The sequence below is a fragment of the Pongo pygmaeus genome, chromosome 7 (assembly GCF_028885625.2).
Source record: "Pongo pygmaeus isolate AG05252 chromosome 7, NHGRI_mPonPyg2-v2.0_pri, whole genome shotgun sequence".
NCBI classification, from domain to species: Eukaryota; Metazoa; Chordata; class Mammalia; order Primates; family Hominidae; genus Pongo; species Pongo pygmaeus.
This window is the reverse complement of record NC_072380.2, coordinates 132,119,280-132,133,043: the sequence shown is the minus strand read 5'-3', so window position 1 is coordinate 132,133,043 and position 13,764 is coordinate 132,119,280.

The window sequence follows — 13,764 nt, the reverse complement described above, 5'->3', positions numbered from 1 at the left end:
TAGTTTACTGAGAATGATGATTTCCAATTTCATCCATGTCCCTACAAAGGACATGAATTCATCATTTTTTATGGCTGCATAGTATTCCATGGTGTATATGTGCCACATTTTCTTAATCCAGTCTATCATTGTTGGACATTTGGGTTGGTTCCAAGTCTTTGCTATTGTGAATAATGCTGCAATAAACATACGTGTGCATGTGTCTTTATAGCAGCATGATTTATAGTCCTTTGGGTATATACCCAGTAATGGGATGGCTGGGTCGAATGGAATTTCTAGTTCTAGATCCCTGAGGAATCGCCACACTGACTTCCACAAGGGTTGAACTAGTTTACAGTCCCACCAACAGTGTAAAAGTGTTCCTATTTCTCCATATCCTCTCCAGCACCTGTTGTTTCCTGACTTTTTAATGATTGCCATTCTAACTGGTGTGAGATGGTATCTCATTGTGGTTTCTTTTTTAAAGTTTTCTTGAGAAATCTCCAAACGGCTTTTCACAGTGACTGAACTAATTTACATTCCCATCAGCAGTATATAAGCATTCCCTTTTCTCTGCAACTGTGCCAGCATCCGTCGTTTCTTGACTTTTTAAAAGTGGTCATTCTGACTGGTGTGAGATGGTGTCTCAGTGCACTTTTGATTTCCATTTCTCTGATGATTAGTGATGTGGAATTTTTTTTTCATGTTTCTTGGTTGCTTGTATGCTGTCTTTTGAGAAGTGTCTGTTCGTGTCCTTTGCCCACTTTTTAATGGGGTTATTTGCTTCTTTGCTTGTTGAATTGTTTAAGTTCCTTATAGATTCTGGATATTAAACCTTTGTCAGATGCATGGTTTGCAAATATTTTCTTCCATTCTGTAGGTTGTTTGTTTACTCTGTTGATAGTTTCTTTAGCTGTGAAGAAGCTCTTTGGTTTAATTAGGTCCCACTTGTCAATTTTGTTTTTTGTTTCAATTGCTTTTGAGAATTTAGTCATAAATTATTCCCTAAGGCCATGTCCAGAATGGTGTTTCCTAGGTTTTCTTTTAGGATTCTTGTAGTTTGAGGTCTTACATTTAAATCTTTAATCAATCTTGAGTTAATTTTTGTATATGGTCAAAGTTAAGGGTATGGTTTTATTCTTCTGCATATGGCTAGCCAGCTATCCTAGCACCATTTATTGAATAGAGAGTCCTTTCCCCATTGCTTATTTTTCTCAGCTTTGTTGAAGATCAGATGGCTATAGGTGTGCAGCTTTACTTCTGGGTTCTCCATTTATGTTCCATTAATTTATTTGTCTGTTTTTGTACCAGTACTATGCTGTTTTGGTTACTGTAGCCTTATAGTATTGTTTGAAGTTAGGTAAGGTGATTTCTCTGGCTTTGTTCTTTTTGCTTAATATTGCTTTGTCAATCTAGGCTTTTTTTGTTCCATATGAATTTTAGAATAGATTTTTTCTAATTCTGTGAAAAATGATTTTGGTAGTTTGATAGGAATAGCATTGAATCTGTATATTGCTTTAGGCAGTATGACCATTTTAACAATATTGATTCTTCCAACTCATAAGCATGGAATATTTTTCTATTTGTTTGTGTCATCTATTATTTCTTTCAGCAGTGTTTTGTAGTTCTTTTTGTAGAGACCTTTTACTTCTATGGTTAGATGCAGTTCTAGTGTTTGTGTGTGTGTGTGTGTGGCTTTTGTAAATGGGATTACATTCTTGATTTGACTCTCAGTTTGAATGTTATTGGTGTATAGAAATTCTAGCGATTTTTGTACATGGATTTAGTATTCTGAAACTTTACTGAAGTTGTTTATCAGTTCCAGGAGCCTTTTCGCAGAGTCTTTAGGTTTTTCTAGGTATAGAATCATATCATCAGTGAAGAGAGATAGTTTGACTTCTTCTTTTCTATCTGGGTTCCCTTTATTTCTTTCTCTTGTGTGATTGCTCTGACTAGGACTTTCAGTACTATGTTTAATAGGAGTGGTGAGAGATGGCATCCTTGTCTTGTTCCATTTATCAAAGAGAATGCTTCCAGCTTTTGGCTCTTCCGTATGATGTTGGCTGTGGGTTTGTCATAGATGGCTGTTATTATTTTGAAGTATGTTCCTTTGATGCCTAGTCTGTTGAGGGATTTTATCATAAAAGATGTTGAATTTTATCAAAAGCCTTTTCTGCATTTATTGAGATGATCATATAGTTTCTGTTTTCAATTCTGCTTATCTGGTGAATCACATTTAATGATTTGCATATCTTGAACCAATCTTGCGTCTCAGAAATGAAGTCTGCTTGATCAGAATTAACTTTTGATGTGCTGCTAGATTTGGTTTGCTAGGATTTTGCTGAGGATTTTTTTTGTCTATGACTATAAGGGATATTGGCCTATAGTTTTCTTTTTCCATTGTGTCTTTGCCAGGTTTTGGTATCAGGATGATGCTGGCTTTGTAGAATGTGTTAGGGAGGAGTCCCTCCTCTTCAATTTTTTGTAATAGTTTCAGTAGAATTGGTATCAGCTTTTCTTTGTATGTGCAGTAGAGTTATTCTGTGAATCCATCTGGTCTGGGGCTTGTTTTGGTTGGTAGATTTTTTATTACTAAATCAATTTGAGTACTTAATACTAGTCTGTTCAGGGTTTTAATTTCCTCCTGATTTAATCTTGATAAATCATGTGTTTCCAGGAGTTTATCCATTTCTTGTAGATTTTCTAGAGGGTGTGCCTAGAGGTGTTCATATAAGTCTCTGAGGATCCTTTGTATTTCTGTGGGATCAGTTGTAATGTCATCTTTGTTATTTCTGATCATGTTTATTTGGGTCTTCTTTCTTTTTTTCCTTGGTAATCTATCTGGCAGTCTACTAATCTCATTTATTCTTTCAAAGAACTGACTTCTAGTTTCATTGATTCTTTGATTGGATTTTTGGGTCTCAATTTCATTCATTTCTGCTCTGATTTTAATTGTTTCTTTTCCTTTGTTGTCTTTAGGGTTAGTTTGTTCTTATTTTTCTAGATCCTCTAGGTGTGATGTTAGATCATGAATTCAAGATCTTCTAATTTTTTGAGGTAAGCATTTAGTGTTATGAACTTTCCTCTTAACACTGCTTTTGCTGCATCCCAGAGATTTTGGTGTTTTGTCTCTGTTTTCATCTATTTCAAATTTTTTTTTTGATTTTGGCCTAAATTTAGTTGTTTACCCAAAAGTCATTCAGGAACAAGTTGTTTAATTTCCATGTAATTGTGTGGTTTTGAGAGATCTTCCTGGTATTGATTTCTATTTTTATTCAGCTGTGATCTGAGAGTATGCTTGGTATGATTTTGACTTTTTTGCATTTATTGAGACTTGTGTTATGGCCAAACATGTGTTCAGTCTTGGAGTATGTTCTGTGTGCAGATGAAAAGAATGTGAATATATATTCTGTAGTTGATGGGTAGGGTATTCTGTAGATGTCTATTAGGTCCAAATGGTCAAGTGTAGAATTTAAGTCCAGAATTTCTTTGTTAGTTTTCTGCCTTCATGATCTGTCTAATGCTGTCGGTGGGGTGTTGAAGTCCCCCATTCATGCATAGAATTTTGAAACCTAGAAATGTAGGCTGAACAGAGACAGTGTGAACAAAGGCATAAGAATGAGAAAATTGAGGACTTGTTCAGGACATGGTAAGGAGTTTAATTCATCTGGAGGGAGGAAGATAATGGGAGAAATGATATGAAAATAGACTGCAGCTGTCAACTGTTAGAGGAGTCTAAATGACAGACTGTACAGTTTAGTGGCTTTTCTTCTATCTGTCTATCTATCTATCTATCTATCTATCTATCTATCTATCTATCTATCACATATCTTCTGGCAAGGAATTGCGTGATCAAGGCTATGTTAGGAACATTATTCTTTAGGAATCTATGTTTGATTACAGGAGGAGGTGACTGGAGGTAAACATTTTGCAGCAGTTTAAGGAGAGATAATGAGGACTTGAACTAGCAGAGTGGCAATGAGAATGGAAAGAGGAGGTAGGAGGTTGGAGGTAGAGGATATATTACCCTCGTTGGTGCTCTGGCTAGATATGAAAGGGCAGAGTAGTGCAGATATAAACATAACACCAGATTTTGACGCTGGGTAACTAAATAGATTGTGGTAGCATTTTGCTGGAAGCCAGACAGCTTCTGTGATGAAACATCTCTGCCCTCAGACTGCCTGGGCCCAAATCCTTAGATCTTAGATTCTTTACCTTACCAATCTCTGCTTCAGTTTGTTTTTCTGTCTGTAGGATGGAAGCGCTAATAATTCTTTCTTCCTAGGATTGTTAAGCTAAATAAAATATACATAGAAAGTCCTGTAGCCCTTCTGAATTGGGTCCTGTGAGAGAATGAAGTCCTAATGCTTTGAGGAATCCACTGCAATAAATTAATTTCTCCTTCCTGCAACTTTAGTGGTACTTGCATGTAACACACACCATAGGGAACTGTGGAACGTCTCAGAAAGAAAAAGTTAGGAGGGGCTTGTTATAAGATTTGGGCTTGGGTTAGGTGATTTTGAGGATATTTCATGGAAGTTGGGTTCTGTCCTGAATTGAGTACAGACAAGAAACAAAAGTAAGTTGATGATTGGTTATCTTAATTATCTTTATTGCAGAGGCAGGATAAAGTAACCACAGATTTTGTGTTTGGAGAAGAGGCAATAGTTTCTTGTGTTAGCTGGAATGGGAGTTTGGTCATTTTTGTGGTTGTACGATGACTTTATTTTTATCGACATCAGGCATGATTATAGAGTGTACTAATCAAACTTCTACTCTTTTCCATTGTCTTTCAGAACTTTCCAGAGTAGAGCTGAAGTTTCAGAAGAATTCTTTCTTGCTGGAGCTACTCTGTGTGTCCAGGTCTTCTGCAAACCAACTAGAACAGTGGCTTTCAAGCATTTTTGGCTATAAACCAATATGCATAAATGCATGTTCACATGTACACATACCAGCCCTTTATAAAAGGGTTTTTTTTTTCTTTTTCTTTTTCTTTTTTTTTTTTTTTTTTTTTTGAGGTGGAGTCTTACTGTGTTACCCAGGCTGGAGTACAGTGGCACAATCTTGGCTTGCTGCAACCTCAGCTTCCCGGGTTCAAGTGATTCTCATGCCTCAGCCTCCCAGGTAGCTGGGATTACAGGCACCTGCCACCACACCCAGCTAATTTTTGTATTTTTAGTAGAGACAGGGTTTCACCATGTTGGCTAGACTGGTCTCGAACTCTTGACCTCATGTGATCCCCCTGTCTCAGCCTCCCACAGTGCTGAGATTACAGTCATGAGCCGCTGTGTGCAGTTGATAATATGTTAAGGTCGTGTAGTCCATGTTTAGGCTTTTGTTTTTTAACAAAGGGAAGCCATTGAAAACTTTTATATAGTAGAATATAATGATTTCCAAATAACCCAGCTTGATGAGTAACTGGATGGAGCACGAGGGCATGTAAGGAGACCAGTTAGAAGGCCATTCCAATTACTCAGCTAAGAGATAATGATGGTGTGGGCCAGAATCTGGCGGTGGAGATGGGGATAAAACATTTTAGAAATAATTGCAAAGTAAATATTTTGTATTTATGATTTTTAGTTGAAGTGACAGAAACAAACCAATACTAGCAAAGCAAGCCTAATCATAAGATTACAGGACTGCCTCCAAAGAAATGTAGGGATATAGCTGAGACTTAGAAAAGACCTGGAACCAAGAAAATGGAAAATCTTAGGAAACTCATGCAGAAAATTCCCTTTATCTCTCATCTCTTTTTCTAAATTTTCATGGATTTCTCTATCTGAGCATACTGATTTAATCTATATATGTACATAGGGTGAAAAATAGCCATAACACATCTCCAATTTTTGACATCTTTTCTGTTTAAAAGAAAGCATGTAAGATTGAATATACAATTTATTAGTTTTAATTCTAGTTTCTCAAGAGGGTGAATGAGGTTGGTCCGAGGTCAATCTTTATAAGTGGATTCAGGAGGAAGTTTTATGGTTACAGTAAGATTCTGGGACCTATCACATTGGATAGAGATATGGTTGGAGTTAGGAATACACATGAGAAAGTTACTCTCTAAAAATTTCTATTTTCTCATGAAGAAGTAGACAGCTGATAATAAGAGAAGGTGGTAGAGTCAAAGATTTGAGGATACTGGTAAATAATTGAAATTACAATTGCAGAAAGAGAGAAACTGAGTAGAGAGCTCTGCTGGGATTAACAGCTTTCAACTTGTGGTGGTACTAATCTGCAAATTGACAGGTACAGAAGGTTTAAGTATCAGGTGATGACAATGATGGAACATGGATATTAAGAATGAGAAGATGTGTGAAGAGAAGAGACTCATGGGTAGAGTGAAAGTAGAAAGAACATCACGTGTAAATGCCCTGAGGTATGAGGGCTTTGGTAGGTTTGAGGCTCTATGAGAAGTCTAGGAGTGGGCACACTGTATTTGCAGGTCAGAGTCACCAGTTGGCTTTTTAAAAATTTAGCAGCTTGTACAGTGCCTCTAGCACCCAACTTAATTTTTGCATATAGTAAGTGCTCAATAAATATTTGTTGAATGAATCTAGCCTTATCTGTGTTATATCTAGCAATTTTCCTTCAAAGTTTCTGTCCTGTAGATGGCATCCTTCCTTAATTTACAGAGGTGACATGGGTTTTTATCTCATACTGAAATTTTACATGAATATTCTGGGTCTCAATTTCCTCATCTGTAAAATATGGGTTTATTAGTAAGATCTATCTCATAGGTAGTATATTAGGATGTTCTTGCATTGCTATAAAGATATACCCGAGAGTAGGTAATTTACAAGAAAAGAGGTTTAATTTGCTCATGGTTTTTCAGGCTGTGCAGGAAACATCGTGCTAGTATCTGCTTCTGGGGAGGCCTCAGGAAGCCTTTACTCATGGTGGAAGGTGAAGAGGGAGCAAGCATCTCACAAGATGAGAGCAGGAGCAAGAAAGAGAGAGGGGGAAGGTGCCACCACTTATAAATGACCAGATCTTGTGAGAACTCCCTATCATGAAGAAAGCACCAAGCCATGAGGGATCTGCCCCCATCATCAAAACACCTCCCACCAGGTCCCACCCCCAGCATTGGGGATTACAATTCAACATGAGATTTGAGTGAGGATAAATACCCAAACTTTATCATTCTACCCTTGGACCCTCCCAAATCTCATGTCCTTATCACATTGCAAAATACAATCATGCTTTCTCATCAATCCCTCAAAGTCTTAACTCATTCCAGTGTTAACTCGAATGTTCAAAGTCTCATCTGAGACAAAACAAATCCCTTCCACCTATGAGCCTGTAAAATAAAAAGCAAGTTAGTTACTTCCAAGATACAATGGGGGTATAGGCACTGGATAAACATTCCTGTTCCAAAAGAGAGAAATTTGCCAAAAGAAAGGGGGCTATAGGCCCCACACAAGTCTGAAATTCAGCAGGGTAGTCATTAAATCTTAAAACTCCAAAATAATATCCTTTGATTCCATGTCCCACATCCAGGGCACACTGGTGCAAGAGGTGGGCTCTGAAGGCCTTGGGCAGCTCTGCCCCTGTGGCTTTGCAGGGTAAACCCCCTCAGCTGCTCTCACAGATTGTTAAGTGCCTGTGGCTTTTCCAGATGCAGGGTGCAAGGTACTGGTGGATTTACCATTCTGGAGTGTGAAGGATGGTCGCCTCCTTCTCACATTGCCCCACTCTGTGTGGGGCCTCCAACCCCACATTTCCCCCCCGCACTGCCCTAGTAGAGATTTTTCTATACGGAGTCTGCTCCTGAAGCAGGCCCCTGCCTGGGCACCTGGGATTTCTCATACAACCTCCAAAATCTAGGCAGGGGCTGCCAAGCATTTTTCGCTCTTGTACTCTACACACCTGCAGGCGTAACACCACATGTAAGCAGCCTACAGTCTCCAGAGTGGTGACATAACCAATACCTGGGGCCGTTTGAGCCACAGCTGGAGCTGGAGTGGGTGGGATGCAGGGAGCAGTGTCCTGAGGCTGCACAGGGCAGCAGGGTCCTGGGCCTGGCCCATGAAACCATTCTCCCCTCCTATGCCTCTGGAGCTGTGATGGGAGGGGCTACCTAGAAGATCTCTGAAATTCCTTTGAGGCTTTTTCCCGGGTGTCTTGGCTATCAGCATGTGGCTCACTTTTAGTTATGCAAATATTTCTAGCAAGTGATTGCTACACAGCAAGCTTGAATTTCACCCCTGCAAAAGCTTTTTCTTTTTCTGTCACATTGCCAGGCTGCAAAATTTCTAAACTTTTATGCTCTGCTTCCCTTTTCAACAGAAGTTCCAACTTTAAGTCATTCCTTTGCTCCTGCATCTGAGAATAGGCTGTTTGAAGCAGCCAGGCAACATCTTATACACTTTTCTGCTTAGAAATTTTTTCTGCCAGATACCCTTAATCATCACTACGAAGTTCCAGCTTCCACAGAGCCCTAGGGCAGGGGCACAATGCAGTCAGGCTCTTTACTATGGCATTATATTTATGACCTTTGCTTCGGTTACCAATAAGTTCCACATTTCCATCTGAGACCCCAGCAGCCTGGACTGCAACCGCCCATTTCACTGTCAGCATTCTGGCCACAACCATTTAGCCAGTCTCTAAGAAATTCCAAACATTCCCTCATCTTCCTGTCTTCTTCTGAGCCCTCCAAACTCTTCCAACCTCTGCTTGTTATCCAGTTCCAAAGCTGCTTTCACATTCTCAGGTATCTTTATAGCAATGCCCCACTCCTTGGTTCCAATTTTCTGTATTAGGCCATTCTTGCCTTGCTATAAATAACTACCTGAGACCAGATAATTTATGAGAAAAGAGGTTTAATTGGCTTATGGTTCTGCAGGCTGTACAGGAAACATAGTGCCAGCATCTGCTTCTGGAGTGGGGGGTTCTCAAAAAGATTTTTTACTCATGGTGGTAGGTGAAGGGGGAGCAGGTATCTCATTGGGTAAAAGCAGGAGCAAGAGGGAGAGAGAGCTGGTGAGAAGGTGCCACACATTTTTAAATGACCAGATCTTGCTAAAATTATCACAAAGGCAGCATCAAGCCATGAGAGATCTGTCCCCATGATCAAAACACCCCTGACCAGGCCTCATGTCCAGCATTGGGGATTACAATTCAACATGAGATTTGTGTAGGGACAAATATCCAAACTATATCAGATAGTGTGAGATTTCAATCAAATAAAACATGTAGGCCAAGTACAGTGGCTAACGCCTGTAATCCTAGCACTTGGGAGGCCGGGGCAGTTGGATTGCTTGATCCCAGGAGTTTGAGACCAGCCTGGGCAACATGGCAAAACCCCATCTCTACAAAAAATACAAAAAATTAGCTGAGCATGGTGGTGCTTGCCTATAGTCCCAGCTACTTGGGAGGCTGAGGTGGGAGGATGGCTTGGGCCTGGGACCTTGAGGCTGCAGTGAGCCATGACTGTACCTCTGTACTCCAGCCTGGGTGACAGAGCCAGGCCCTGTCTCAAAAAACGAACACACACACACACACACACACACACACACACACGTAAAGCACTTCGGCAGCTGTCTTAGTCATTAATTAGTACCTATTATTTAATGTAATCACTAATTTTATTATGGTCATTATTTCAGCCTTGAGATTACATGTCTTCATGTTATTGTCTTGGCCAGAAATATTTCCATTTGTATGGGTCATTGACAACTTGAAGGACACCAAGCACCCATCTTAATTGTATCTGAGTCCTTTGAGAAGCTAGCCCTTCCCAATTCTAAATCTAAGTGTTTTGAGTGAGATGCCTAGTCCAGTGGCAGGGTAGCCACCTTGGAGGGTCGTGTGAATACTCATGTTTCATCCTCCCTGATTATAGTGGGCCAGGAGGTCCAACCAGGGCTAATAAAATGCACAATAATTTGAGAGTTTTTGGAAAAGAAAAATAGCTTTGTCTTTCCTCTATGGAAACTACATCAGGACACAATCACTTTCCCCTGCAATAGTGTGAGGTAAGGCTGTGAGATTTGTATTTGTGAAAGACACTGTTGCTACAGGGGGAGCCGAGAGAGCCTTTATGGGAAGACTGAGTGATCAAGCACAGTACCAAGGGAAGAGATGCTTAAGAATTGACTTCTGGGTGATATTTTTTGAGCTCCTGGATAAAACCTGTCTGAAACTAGTTATGTTCTAGATATTTTCCATGATGTGAGCTAGTACATTTCATTCATTGTTTAAATGGGTTCAAGTTGGGATTTTGTTATTTGTAATACACAATCCTAGTTGATAGACAATTTTCATCAAGAATGTGATTTATCTTATGTGAAGTATACATTGGCAGAAATAGAATTATTCTTTCAATATTCTTATCTAGAAATTCCTTTGCTAGGCTAATCAATGGATATTATGCCAGTAAGTACTAAATATATTCATTTATTTCAGTATAAGTCAAACTCCACGACAATATAGTCTTTTGAAAAATCAATGTCTCTCTTTTAATAATTAGGCTCTGATTCTCATTGGCTATTTCTGGGTAAATTATTTCTACATACAAATTAGTTTTTATTCTACAGTTTATTTCCCTTTTAATGTAAAATAAGAACATTACAGAAATCTATTTTATTCACTTCAGAAAGCTGAGTTCAACACTTTGCTATTTAATATCTAATATTTAATTTTTATATTTCCATTATATTCAAATTTTGAGAGATCATAATTTTTATTACTCACAGAGGGAACACTTGAGGTGGAAGGAATTTTGAATCAGCTACAACTGGGTTCCAATCTCAGTTCTGCTACTTACTAACTAGCTCAGTGAACTCGGACTAGTTATTTAAATCTGAGCCTCAGTTTATTTATTTATTTTTTCAAACAGGGAGTGATACTATAATCTTCCAGAGAGACACGCAGTGAGGAATACTGAGACAGCATACTTAAAGCTTTTATACTAAGGCATCTAAAAGCCCATAACTTGTATTTTCTTTTTTTTTCTAATGAGTACATTTAGATTTGTCCCCCAAAATGTTTGCTGTGAAGACATGCCAAGCAGATATATTGTTCTTTGCATTAAAAATATTAAATGTTTGGTTGAGTGGGGTAGTTGACACTTGTAATCCCAGCACTTTGGGAGGCTGAGGTGGGTGGATCACCTGAGGTCAAGAGTTTGAGACCAGCCTGGCCAACATGGCAAAACCCCGTCTCTACTAAAAATACAAAAATTAGCCGGGCATGGTGGTTTGCACCTGTAATCCCAGCTACTCAGGAGGCTGAGGCAGGAGAATCACTTGAACCTGGGGGGCAGACATAGCAGTGAGCTGAGATTGTGCCATTGCACTCCAGCCTGGGCAACAAGAGCGAAACTCCGTCTCTCTCTCTTTCTCTCTCTCACTCTCTCTCTACATATATATAATGTTTTTCTTTATTTACAAGATTCTAGACACTCCATGGGAAGGGGCTAATTGTATTTAGATTAGATCTTGTTCAATGCTAATTTGACATCAGGTTTATGAATTACTTCAAATAGTGTATCTATGAATGGTTGTAGGAATACCCATATTTCTTACCACACTATGCATTTACAATTATGAGGAGTATAGAAAGCTGTCAAATCCCTCTCCTTACCATAATATCCATACATCCATTTACTTGTATATTTTTCTAGTTTTAGCTGGAGAGCTTCATTTATTTTTTAACTTCATTTTATTTTGTGTTGCTGTTAGCTCATAATAAGAAAATTGAAAAAATGTGTGCAATCATACCGCAAACGGTGACCCATCCATTTAATGTGAGCTGAGACAGAAGTAGCTCCCCATTAGTTTTATTCTCATTTTTGAAGGCTTCTTAACATTTGGATCCCATGTCTGAAGGAAGAGTTTTGTTCTTCACAATTTTTTTTGGTATCAATGTCTTGAATGGTTTTCATGTAAAATAAATTTTGCTCTTCCCCTGGATCTCAGTCCTAACTTTGACAATCAGAAACCATTTTGAAACCTTCCAATTACATACCTTGCCCAGTGGCCTGATGGCCATGACCTTTTCATGCCAGTTGGATCCTTCCTCAGTTCCCAGCTGGAGGGTGAGCCGGAGTAGCTAAGAAACCTTCTTAAACAGAAGGATAAACATATCCACATTTGAATTTGTCTGAATACTAGTATAATTACATGAATGACTTAGCTATCCTTCTTACTAAGTTGAATTCAGGAGGGAGAAATAATGCCCTGAAATTTAGTGAAGACAGAAGTAGGGAAACAAGACATTATCCAAAATCATCTGAGATTATCCAAAATCATCTGAGATATCTCTTTATATGGAATGATAGTCACAGTTTGTTACCAAGAGTCAAGGGGACATGGTGGTTAAAATCATGGGCTCTTGTGTCTTCTGGGTTCGAATCTAGATCTGCCACCTATTAGCTGTGTGATATTGGAAAGCCTCTGTGCCTCTGTGAAGTGGAGAAAACAAACAGGACCTACTTCATGGGCTCTTGTAAAGAGAGGTAAAGATAAATAAGATAATAGCACTTATAACAGTGCCTGTCATAGTGTAAATGCTCAAAAATGTAAGCATGTAAGCTTTGGTTTGTATTGTGTCTCTGGGTATTTAATTTAATGATATTAACAGATATAATTTAACAGATATTTCAAAAAAATAAATTCAAATTATGTTGATGAAATACCAGGTAAACATAATTTAAGGGTTCTAGTAAATTTGATCAAGTGGAAATCAGTGAGAAGATATGTTATAATGATATATATTAATTGGAATTATGATGGTTGGATCACACACAAATTTTTCAGGAATCTTCACTTCAGAAATTTCTTCATAAGCACAGAAAAAAGTATACTTTACATATATGGCCTAAAGGAAAAAGTGACAAATGCATTTTGATTTCCAAAGCAGTGCTTTTGTTATTTCCCTGAAAATTAAATCTGAAGCCCCACTTGAGCTATTCCCATTCTCTCCTTACCTCTTTCTTAACCAAGATTCTTGAAAGAATCGTGTCCGCTTGAGGTTACAACTTATCGCCTACAGTTTTCTCCTGGATTCACCATCACCTCATTTCACTGCTTCTCTGCAGCTGTTTCGTGGAAGCCATTTGAAAGCCTGAACTGCTAAAAACCCCAACAAATCCTTCTTAGTTTTGACTGATTGATGCTTCAGACCATCAGGCCGTGTTTGCTTTTCTTTTCTTCCTGAAGCTCTTCCTCTTCCTTGGTTTCCCTATTCCTACCCTTTCCTACATCTCTGTGTACTTCTTTTTTTTTTTCTCTTTTATTTCATTTTTTATTTTAAGTTCCAGGGTACATGTGCAAGATGTGCAGGTTTGTTACATAGGTAAATGTGTGTCATGGTGATTTGTTGCATCTATCGACCCATCACCTAGGTATTAAGCCCAGCATGCATTAGCTGTTTTTCCTGAGAATATAGCTTCTCTGTTTTTATTATTATTATTATTATTATTATTATTATTATTATTATTATTATACTTTAGGCTCTATGGTACATGTGCGCAACGTGCAGGTAAGTTACATATGTATACATGTGCCATGCTGGTGCGCTGCACCCACCAACTCGTCATCTAGCATTAGGTATATCTCCCAATGCTATCCCTCCCCCCTCCCCCCACCCCACAACAGTCCCCGAAGTGTGATGTTCCCCTTCCTGTGTCCATGTGTTCTCATTGTTCAATTCCCACCTATGAGTGAGAATATGCGGTGTTTGGTTTTTTGTTCTTGCGATAGTTTACTGAGAATGATGATTTCCAATTTCATCCATGTCCCTACAAAGGACGTGAACTCATCATTTTTTATGGCTGCATAG